This window comes from Ceratotherium simum, chromosome 11, assembly GCF_057802395.1.
Source record: "Ceratotherium simum simum isolate JZ-2026a chromosome 11, ASM5780239v1, whole genome shotgun sequence".
Lineage (NCBI taxonomy): Eukaryota > Metazoa > Chordata > Mammalia > Perissodactyla > Rhinocerotidae > Ceratotherium > Ceratotherium simum.
The window spans coordinates 25,935,917-25,948,067 of NC_141910.1; positions in this window are offsets into that span (position 1 = coordinate 25,935,917).

The following is a 12,151-nucleotide window of genomic DNA, read 5'->3' on the forward strand; positions in this document are numbered from 1 at the left end:
CCTCTGAAACACAGCTAAGCCTTTGCCCTTCCTAGTCACCGTCCCTGACTCTCTCCTTCGTAAAGGGCTCTCTCCCATACTTCCTCAGCACCCAGAACTTACTCTCACCTAGCACCCATCAAGAGAAATTGCAACTACGTGTTTAACTGTCCATCCTGGGCCAGCCTGTGGGCACTCGGGGGACAGGGAGTGGGCCTTTGTCTGTGTGGTCCCAGCACCTGCCATAGCACCAGGCAGGCAATCACTTGCCATTGCTCAAAACACGTTGCCACAGGGGAGCCAGCAGGTGCTCCTCCGCTGCGTCCCTCTGTCGCCCTGTCTGGAGGCACTGTCTGACCCATGCTGACATGTTTCATGGTCCAAAGCCATCAAGTCCAGCAATATGACAGGTTTTTCCATCTCCTCTGCACAGGCGTTATAGGCTGTACTCTGAAGAAGGTAGCACTAAGTGTTACTGAAAACTAGCCACTACCCACCTAAATGAAATGTTAGCACAAGTTACACAAAACTGAGGAGAGGATTTCTTGTGGTTGGAGTAAGGACAACTGGGGAGAGCTTCATTTTACGCTGAGTACATACATGTGAAATACTTGTTTAGTATGTTAGTTTGGCTTCTCCTAGAAGCAGATGCCAAAATGGGATTAAATGTGTGAGAGAATTAAAAGAGGAAATGCCTGTGGAGGACGAAGGGGAGGGAGCTGGGGAAGGCAGGGAGAGACTTCAGACCGTGGTGCAGGTCTGCCCTTGGGAAGGAGAGAGGGAAAGAATGAAGACTGGGTAGAAAGAGTTTCCACTGCAGCACAGCTCCAAGAAGGATTCAGCCAGGACAATGGGGAGTCTGTCTGTCTGTACCTCTCTCTCTCTCTCCTCTTTCCTTCTTCCCTCCCTCCTCCTCCCTCTCTTCTCTTTCCTTAAATCTACATTTAGAATTTTAGATTGCTTATGACCTCAAAAAGAGGGCATTGCTATTATTAAAACCATCATGAAGTACCGAAGCATCTTCTTAAAAAGTTTTAAAAGTCATCATAAAGGGAATAAATACCCCATTCTATCATAATCCTAAAACCTTGAGGTTTAGGAACTCAAAGAGGGTTGACTGAGAGATAAGAACCATTAACATGTACTGAGTGGTTATAGGTGCCGTGTTCCATGCTAAGCCCTCTGTGAGTTAACTCATTCCATCCTTACAATAATCCCATCAGGTAGGTACTAAATCATCTCCATCTAAAGATGAAGGCACTGAAGTGCAGATTAAGTTACGGTCATGTGTCGCTTAATGACCGGGATAGGTTCTGAGAAACGTGTCATTAGGTGATTTTGTCACTGTGCCAACATCACAGAGTGTACTTACACAAACCTAAATGGTATAGCCTACTACACACCTAGGCGCTATGGCACTAATCTTATGTGACCACCATCATATATGTGGTTCATCATTATGCAGTGCGTGACTGTACTTGTTCATTATCATGAAACTAATAGGTGGTAAAGGAGAATTCAAAATTAGCCCATACTCGTAACACTACATTTAATAGTTACTACTAAGTAACCTAGCCAGAGATGCTGTGTGTGGCAGAGGCAGCTGTACACCCAAATTCCTGTTCTTCTTCTTTGGAGCTTTTGCTAGGAAACAGCTTCCTCAGCCACCCCCGTCTCACATGGCTTTGTGACTCATATTTGTCAATAGACTGAGAAGATGTGATGTGTACCACTCTGGGCCAGGGCCTTTAAGAAGAGGGTGCAGGTTCCCAATGTGCCCTTTCCTCTTCTATAGGCTGGAACCCTTGATCCCTGGTAACCTTGGAAAGTACATGTTGCTGATGGCAGAGCTTCTGTCAGCTGAGGTCTTTGATGCCTCTGTGGAACAGCACCCCCTGACTGACTGGAAACCAACTTCCACACTCCGCCTTACTGTGTTTAAGTCATTGTAGCTGGGAATCAGTGTGTTATAGCAGTTACCCTTCCTGCCTAAGAAGGCAGGGAGATGTCTCCCCGGAAGGCGGTGAAGCAATTGGCTGAAAGTTGCAGACAGAGTGATGGCAGAGGCAGAAATCAAATGTAGATGGAGTGGTCAGTGAGAGGAGGAGAACCGGGAAAGAAGAGAGACTCAGAACTCCTGGCAGAAGGCTGCTCAGTCTGATTCTGGTCTCTGGGGAGCCAGTCTGGAATGTGGGGCCCAGAAGACTTCCTTTTGAAAGACTCAGAGTCAAATGTTGATGACAACGAGTCCATCCACACTGAAGCAGGGCCCAGATACCACTGCGACATAGGAGGCCCAGAAAGTTGGCATAAACGGGCAGTGTCATGAACTGTTGTGTGGGCATGACAGATTGTCAGGGCCCGTCTAAGTGGGAGAGTCTTCCATCACATAGAAGTGGGAGAAAAATAGGAGTCAAAGGAAAAGGCTGTGCAGACTAGGCCCCTGTGGTTGGCACGGGGAAAAAGGCCACAATGCAATGGGTATATGGACAGCCAGGGACACACCAACGCACTGTAAGATCTCCAAACTCATTTCAAATCCACACAGTGAAGCTGCCAGGAAAAACTGGATATTCTCTCTCTGTTCAATGACCATCCTCTGGTTAAAGGGCACTAATACGCTGAAAGTTCTTGCATTAGCTGAAGGTAGTCAATGCTTTGTGGACAACAGATCTTTGAAATACTGGGCACCTCTGAACATAAGTTTCCCTCAGGCTTCTATGATTTTCATCCCCATCCTTCATCCATGGCCTTAATAAAGCTCTCCCTGAAGTATGCAGAATGGTCCTTAAACACTTGGAAATGACTATGCCTTTCTGTGCTAAGGGCTCTGGGGTCTAAACTTGTGCCTATTATGACTTCTTTCCGATGTAGCATTTCCACGGAACCCCAGGGTAGGGTAAGTACAATATAGTCTGTTTTCTCAGGGGACAAAGGGTGCTAACTACCCAAAAGTACACAGCCTACTCAGGGTACATTGTGTATTCTAAAAACCTGTAAGTGCTCTTCTGCCTTCATGAAAAAGATAAAAGCAAGAAAGTGGATTAAATGGACAAACAACAGCCTACTTTAGATTTGGATATTACATTGTCTTCAGCGAAGTGTTTCTAACGTTCTTGAAGTTTGCAAATAATGAAAAGGGTATCCCCCCCATTGAAATCCAAGTAAATACGCTGTAATTGGTTTAGAGTGCCTTTAATACTAGTGTTCTCACGTTTTAAAACTCTTTTTTCCAAGTTTCAATAACACATTGAAAGATATACTCTCTAAGTAATTCTTTGTCCTCAGGAAGACACTCAAATCACTTTTCTAAACTGATGGTCTGGCATCCTTCCAGAACTGATTTAGAAGTTGTGGCTCACACCCCATATCTGAGTCTTCTAACCTTGGCACATTCCTAAGTCCCATGAATAGGGCTGGCAGTTGGGAAGGATGGCTATAAAAAGAGAGAGAGCTGCCTGAATCTAGCTTTGTTTAGCAAATTTTGCTTTCATGAAAATCCTAGAGAGTCAAGAAGACATTGCCAAGATACCTACGAAGATCTCAGTAACCTGTTAGACTATTCCATATGCTGTATCACGCTCAAAATAATTTACATTTGTATAGTGCTTTATAGTTTGCAAACACTTTCATATTCATTATCTCATTTAATGAATATAATAATCCTGGGAAATATGCAGAGCAAATATTATTATCCCCATGTGATAGATAAAGATACTGAGGCACAGAGGGAGTTCTGTCCAAGGTGAGCCAGCTAATTAATGCCTGAGCTGAGAAAGAAACTCAGTCTCCAGGCAGCGAGTTTGGTTCTCTTTCCACTGCATCACGCTGCCTCCTCAGAAGCCTTTGGCTCCAGTCCATTAGTTTCCAACCTGCTTCTGATGATGGCTAGACTGCCCATAGCACTGGTCATACCACACAGAGAAGAGATCATGATCACTGTGAGGAATGCCACCGCGAAGCAGAATTCAAGTAGGCATCGGATGAGATATCAGTAGGGAAACAAGTCTCTTTATCCACAGCATCTTAAAACTCCAGCATACGCACTCATCATTTTCACTAATGTGCAATTTCTCTCAAAGCTCTTTGGAGTTAGGGGTTTGCTTTGCCTACTGTGAGAAAGGCATCCACCAAGCTAAATTGGGCCCTCAGGCATGCACCCAGCTTTCTCAGAAGCCAATACTGTTTAGATGGAGTCCTTCCATGCACATCTCCCAGGACGGTTTTAGACAGCCTATGAGTATACTTTATTTCCTTTAAAACAAGTAACCTAGAAAATGAAATAACACATATTAGATTAAGCTCTGTCCCATTTGGCTAATTCAGAAGTTAATGGAAGGTCTCTTTCGGTCATTGGTATTGGCAGAGACACACTTAGTGAAACTCCCGTGGGGACTTCACACAGGTACAGTAGTAGCTCTTACCCATAAATTAAGAATGGGATTTAAAGGTAGCTTTTTCCTCTCTAAGAGGGTGCCATTCAGGTTTCTCTTGACAAAGGCTCTGCTCACCAAACTCCTCCCAAAATATAGGGAATGAGAGAGATGGAGAGGGGGTAGAGAGGAGAGAAAAAGGAGAGATTGAGAGAGAGAGCTTTGAAATGGGTATGACATAGGGTGGAAAGAGAAGAATGAGCCAGATCACCAACAAATATAATGGAGGCACCCACTGTGCATGAGGTTTATGGTAACTAACAATTAACTTCACCTCTTTAAACCATGTGCAGGGCCTAGCACATGGACTATCTATATTAGAAATTTAATACAGACGTCTGATTTATAATTATTCTGTGAAGCAAATGCTGGTTTTAAAAATAGTGCAAGCAATAAAAAAATAAAGCTTGACTATTCATGACTTTAACCTCAGTCCCTATATTCAAGCAAATATATCCAGAATCAAGCCATTTCCTGAAAACACACTCTGTCTAATCGTTTCTGTGATCTTCTATTCTGTCACAGAATTGATGAAGCTATTCCACCTGCCTGCCACTTTTCTAGGAGTGAGTCACCTTCTGATACAGAATAAAAAATGCAATGACCTCTTCACCTCCTTCTCAAATGCACAATGAGCTGACCCACCATGATGAGATGACTATTCATACTATGAATCATTTTATTTCATATTTTGTATCTATATTTATAAGTGGAGGAAGTCTGTAGATTTTTTTATTGCATTATATTACTCTCTTTCTCTATTTTTAGTATCAGAGTAATGCTAGCATCATAAAATTAGGTAGTTTTCAGTACTTTTCAATATTTAGGAACAATTTAAAATTAATTGGCTTTTGAAGGTTCCAGGAATTATTTTAGAGCTAACACTTTTAATACTTTCATCATTTTTTTAAAAATCTTATTTAGTTAGTTACTGAGTTTCATCTTTGGTTATTGCTTTAATTATTTCTTTCTAATTATTCTTAAGCAAGTTTGGTAATTTATATTTCTCCAAAATATTTTCATTTCACTGAGTTGTTTAAAATTGTTAGAATACAACTTTGCACAACACTCTTATAATTTTTATTGTCCTTGAATCTATTCTAAAATTCAGGCTCCCATTTCTAATTTTGTTTGTGGATCCTCCTTTATTAAAACTGACAAGTTTTATCAACTAATAAATTAATTTACAAAATAAATTAATAAATTATTTATTGTTATATATAAATATCATATTATATTATAATATATAAATATAATTTATATGATAAATATAAATATTATATTATTATATAAATTAAATAAAATAGTTTTTCCTAACACCTAGAGATTGATTAGTCATTTTTACTATTTTTAGGTTTCTGATTCTTTTATTGTTGTTTTCATCTTTATTACTTCCTCATGGTTTTATGTTTGTTTTAAAATTTGTTTAATTTCCAGAGGTTTACTTTTAATTAATTTTTAGTTATACTTTCTTTATTTCCCCAAGAAAATGAAACATTTAAGGCTATTACTTCACCTCTGAGTATAGCTTTGGCTGACTTTCATAAGTTTTAATATGTAGTATTCTCATATTTATTGTTTACTGAACCATACACAATTTTTTCACATCCTTTGAGCCATAAGTTTGGTTAAATTGTCTTAAAATATTAAAATAATCTTTTTCGAATACTATATAATATCTAGAAGTGAAAGTATTTATTTTTAATAGCATTGACTCCAATTAAGAGGAAGACACTTTTTACCATTATCTGTTACTTATTAATATCTCAGCTTTTAGTCAGGTAGTTTTCAGTTCTGTCTATATTCACATTGATACTTTATCCTACTTTGATTTCCTGGGAGTTTGGGACTGAATTCTAGAGTATAGAAACTAAGAAACCAAGGACTCCAAAGAGAATTTTCCATGTATAATGATCTACTAAAACTCCCAATGAAAACAAACAAAAAAAAAGGACCAACAATTTTCACATATTCTTGCAATAAAGAAGGGCAAGTTTGTTTTAAATAGAGGAATATAGAGAAGAGCAGAAAGAAAAGTGAACTGAAGGTCTCTTTTCCCTGCAGGCAATTATGCCCAAGTGATACAACATCACTTCAAAATGGGTTCTGAAAAAAATACGTATCTTCCTGTGTGTTTTTCTTTTTTTCCTTTGTCATTTGCTGCCTTCCTCCCTCTTTTCTTTCATTTCCTTTCTTCCTTCCTTTTTTTCTCCCCACCCCTTCTTCCCCTCTTCAATAGTGCTCACAAACCACTTTCCGCAAGGAGGGCTGGCATCCTTGATTGGATTTGGGGTCTCATTTATATAAAAGAATCAGCTGTGTTCACCTACCTCCACTCACAATCTGCTGCTATTCTAGTCATCAGAAACAGAGTCTCCATCATTCCTTAGATGGAATGGAACCTCCCCTTTTCTCAGCATAAATTCTCTGACTTACCAGCACAGTCACAATCCAACTAGAAAGCAGGTTATCTCCCTCCCACTCTACTTGGGGATGATTGCTATAAAATATCAAAAGTTAGCACAAAACATTTAAACTGCTTTAAAAATCTTGGAAGGAATATTAAACAATAAATTAGTAAAAGAAAATGGCTTAATTGCAATATGCTAGGAAGTCAAATGCCCCTAGGCACAAAAGTAACTGTTGAGGAACAGAATTCCAGTGAAAGCAAAGCAGATGGATGAGGGAAAAGCAGGAAGCTGATCAGACAGCCGCTTCAACCACACGACTCCACTACTGGTCGGCATCTTGCAGGACAGCCTTGTGGGTTAGTAATGAACCCCATTTTACAGACGGAGACTATGGCCATTAGAGAGAGAAAATGACTTTCCCAAAAGTCAGAGCTGTGATTTCTGTCCAGATTTTCAGATCACAAAGAGCCATACCACATCACAGCTGTATCTGCTGCCTTGTAAGAATTTGCTCCACCAGAAAAGATCTATTTCCTTGCGCCTCGTACAGATGCACTTCTCTGTCTCTAGACCTTTGGTCTAACTGCTGCAAACTCTGGAATTCCACATATTCTTCAGAGAGGAGGTCAAGTTTCATCTGCCACAGGTCTTTCCATATGACTTCAGATTCCCCTACTCTTCACCCACTACAGCACTGACATGGCAATGAAGCACACATTTGACTTCCGATTGTAAGCGGCTTGAGGGTAGGTACTGCAGGGTTCCTACAGAGTGTGGATGCAGTGGTCAATGGAATGCTATATCACATATCCCCGAAGATTTTAGTTATTGAAGGGCAACATGTGAGGAGAAAAGAAGACATTGAAAATGAGAGAAACCAAGAAGAAGCTACTGACTACAATCTCAATTAACACAGCCCATCAGGTAGGAAGGCTCAGGAAACTGTTCAGGGGCAAATATTCCGAGACACTATCTGCCCTTAAGAATTCACTCCCAATAAGTCATTCTTCATATAAAATCCCAACACCTACAGTTGTATCTTTATCCCCCACAAACACATTGCCTAATGTCAACAAAAACTTCCCTAAATGATTATTCCCAAGTATCTAGTAGCTTTCCACTCATTAGTTGGATTTTGACGATTTAACCTGAAAATTTTATTAAGATCTAAAATTTTCAGATGATTTTTTTCATTGTACTCTGAATTTTCCAATTTTAGGTACATATTTTAATCAATATTTTAATACATAATATTTGAGGGATTGCATCATTTTTCCAATTTTCTACCATGGGATAATGACAGTCTTTCTTGTACTTTTAAAGTATCCACAATACACATTAGTTATAAGGGGTATTGAGTTTATTTCCTTTCTCGTTGAATAAAAGTAAAGTTTTCCCCAATTTTCTAAAAATTGCAATTGCCACATAGGCATAATCAACTACGTCTAGAATTTACACAACACTGAGAGAGGCTATCCTGTGTTTGCTCCCCCAACCTGCTCCAATCATTATTCTACTGTTATACGAAACACATTTGTTTTGAGGAATTTCTGACATCTTTCTAGTTTGTATTGTTCTTCTTCCATATCTGTCTACTTAGTAGGCAGGGAAACTAATTCCCTGGGAAGCACGTTATCTGAAACATACCATCTGTATATACCACAACGTTTAATTTTTTTCTAAATTTCCCCTCATCTTCTTTGTCGATACCTATTTTTAAAAGTCATTATTGCCTTCCAGCTGTCCAAATTTTCTTCTCATTTTTCTCTTAAAAACTGACTTAAAACAGGAGGTCAATATCTCAGCCATCGTTAATTTCACGCCCTCCTCTTCTCATTTATTCACTGGTATTTTTTCTCTCAAAGATAACTTTTTTTCCTTGATACATATATAAAAGACCTCCTTACTCCATCTAACCTCTTTTCCTAGCAATAGCTCATTTCCCACTTTGGCGCTCCTTATCTTTTCTGTGCTAACTTTACGTTGTTCTGTCTATATTTATATAGTTCCTGCCTTCTCCACTCCCAGGGCAATTGTCCTGTTATACATGGATCTTGAGCAGCCATTGGGGATGACAGACTGTATTTTACTAGAATTCTAGAGGCAGAAGGGCCCTGCAGCCCCCGTACTCTGCCCAGCTCTCTCATTGCCACACTGCAAGGGAAGTGTTTGCACTTTAATTATGTTGTTGTAGGCTACCTCACACTATCTCCAATTATGAATCTTAATACTTACTCCCGTTGCATCATCCATATTAGATTTCCTCCCAATGTGTTTTTCAACTAGGAATGGCACCTTGTAGTGTTGTTATCAATGATCACATTTCTAAATAGGCAGTGGAGAGAATGGAAATGATTTACTCTATTAGGGTGAGGTCATTTGCATGCTGCTAAGTGATTTGCATGCCGGCAGATCCTATAACTGTGTTTCTGCGGCTTCCGCACATTTCTCCCTTCATGAGAAGGTGTAGCTTATTTTGCTCATTATAAAACTGTCCTTTACTTTCCTCTCTCATGCCATTCCCTCCCACTACAGAATAATGCACACTCACACAAGCATGGTATGGCAAGGTAGTGTCTATCTTCTGAGCTAATGTTCTCTTTGGCGTAATCATCATCCCCTCTGATTTTTCAGGGCTGGTGACAATGGTGACTCCCCTAATATCTGAATGAAGTCCTTCATAAATATTTTGCTGAATGATTGATATCTCCTCTAGTTATTCTTCTCACACCTCTTCCCCTCCATATATAACAGATGGGATTCCATCATCAGAAGCAGATGTTATGGAAAAAGGAGCAGGAGACCGGAAGCTCTCGTTCTAGCCCGAGCCTTGCCATTAACTACCTCTGCGATCTCCACAAGTCACTTAACCTCTCTGGGCCTCCATTTCTATATCTGTAAACTGAAGATGAAAATGTCTTCTTCAGAGGCATACTAAGGTGATGAGAAAAGATATATATGCGAAAGTGCTTCCTAACATAGTTTGATACTCAAATTTTTGATACCTCTTAGCTAAATCACGTTAACTTTTCAAAATCAGATGAACTATAAATTATTTTCTGTTTCACTCATCACCCATATTAGCTTTTCATAATAATAAACAAAGAAACACACTTCTAGGAAGGTCAGTTACATTTCGAGAAGTTCCTCCTAGGTGAATTGTCAGACGCTGAACAAAAGGATAATTTTAACCACTCCCACCTCCATCCCCATCCACGTCTCATTAGCAACACATTCTCCTCCTTTATTTATATAACTTAGGAGGGACTCTGCATGGAGAAGGAAGGTTTTTGCTTGATTTTTGACTGAGCCTCATTCCTTGAAGTAAGGTGACAGGGCTGCTTGTGGATCTGGAAAGCATTTTGGAAGTAAGAAGCAGGCAAATGTAAATCTTTTAAACCCCTATGATAAGCAAACTCTCCTCAGTTCAACATATAAATATAAACACTAAATCAAATCAGATGCTTATACATTTTTTAATCCCATCATAAAACATTTTGTTTTGACAGCTTGGTAATGTAAAGTAAAAACACCGACAGCCAAAAGAATCAGCATCTTTGCCTGCCTACTACCTGAAAGTCTTTCCTGTAAATAAATAGCAAAAAAAAAAAAAGTATGTTTATGTAAAGGGAAACACTGATTTACTAGAACTGATTGCTTCATAGTCTAATTACTTTTCAACTGGCTGTTCTAAATTAAGATGTCATTGATGGCTTTTGGTGATATATTTCATTTTAAGCAAATTTATTCTATAATAGAGTACATCATAATGGAAAGCAGAGTTCCTACTCTTCCCTCCTCTTTGTAGCCTGATATCTTGACAAGTAAATTAAATTTAGCAGTTAAAATGCTTCCATTAGTAATTTTATTAAGTTAATTAAAGAATCTCTCTTTCTGAATTTTAACTACCTTCCTTTCAGAACAATGTTGATTTCTTTTTTCTTTTTTTAATTTCATGTATTTAGGGACTGCAACATATTCTAGGGCCAATCAACAACTCTATCCATATTACATTTCTGTGGGCAAGATGCTACCGAGCAAATCATGGAAAAAGAAGAAATAGCTCAAAAGTCTTTGAAAGAGATGGTCTGTTTCATATCACAGAAGAACTAGGGTTTTAATATCTTTAAAAGAAAGAGGAAGAAGAGGAGAGGGAGAAAAGAAGAACAAGGAAAACACACTGTTTAGACTCTCTAGGTTTTTAGGAAAAGGCATAACTACTAACTAGTGTCTCCAGACAAATAGGGCAAGCCATGAATAGTTCAAGTAGAGTTTAGTTATAGATGGAAAGAAAAGAATGCCAATTCTTTTTTCTTAATAAGTGTACAAGTAGTACACATGTTAAAAAAAGATACTGAAGTTGGTGAAGCACATGCTAAATAAAATCTTGGGTCCTCTCCAGGAGCTGGCATTTTAAAAGCACCCAAATATTTCTAAGAGATTTAGGATGAAAAGAGTTGCCTCATTGACCATTGCCTGTTTCTTGTGGTTGGTATGCCTAAACTCAGGAATTTTAGAAATTATTTTTAGAACTGGAAGGGAGAATAGTGAAAATTTTATCTTATTCTCCCATGTTAAAGATGAAGAAACTGAAGGCCAGGGATTAATAACACCACCAACAACAACAACAATAACGATAGCAACTATAACAACGGTGGCTAACATTTATTGAAATCATCCCTGTGAAGTTTCACATACATTATCTCATTAAAAAGCTCCATGAGGGAGATTCTTCTAATGCCCCAGTGTTATAGATATGAAAAATAGTAATGCTTAATGAAGATTAAGTAACTTGTGCAAAATCTGTATGACTCCACAGTCCCATGTTTGTAACTAGTGCACATTATTACCTTAGATGAATGACTTGGGGTCATGCAATTAGTTAGCCTTTCCTCCAGGGCTAAAGCTTAGGACACTTGCTTCTCAAATCTGCTCTTTACAAACTAGGCCATATGAAGAGAGCTAGAAATCCAGTGGTCGAGCTGAGGCTTGGTCATTGAGAAGACGCTATGATTTATTTTAAAAGGAATCCCATTGCCAAGGTGCCCAGTGGAACATTTGCTTTATGAGTGAAACTTTATCAAAGGCTGCACCCAGGTGTTCAGACCCAAAGTGATATTGCATTTAAAATTAGGGGATTCCACCCTTTACTCATTCATTGAAGAAACGGAGATCCAAGAACACAGCCCATAGCAATTACTATTAACACCTCTCATCTTCTCTCATTTTCTGATATCCTGCCCCCCTTGAATAGCTCATTCTGGGAGTTCACACACTCACTGTTCAATCTCTACCATCCCTCTCACCACCTCCCACCACCTCCTCAAA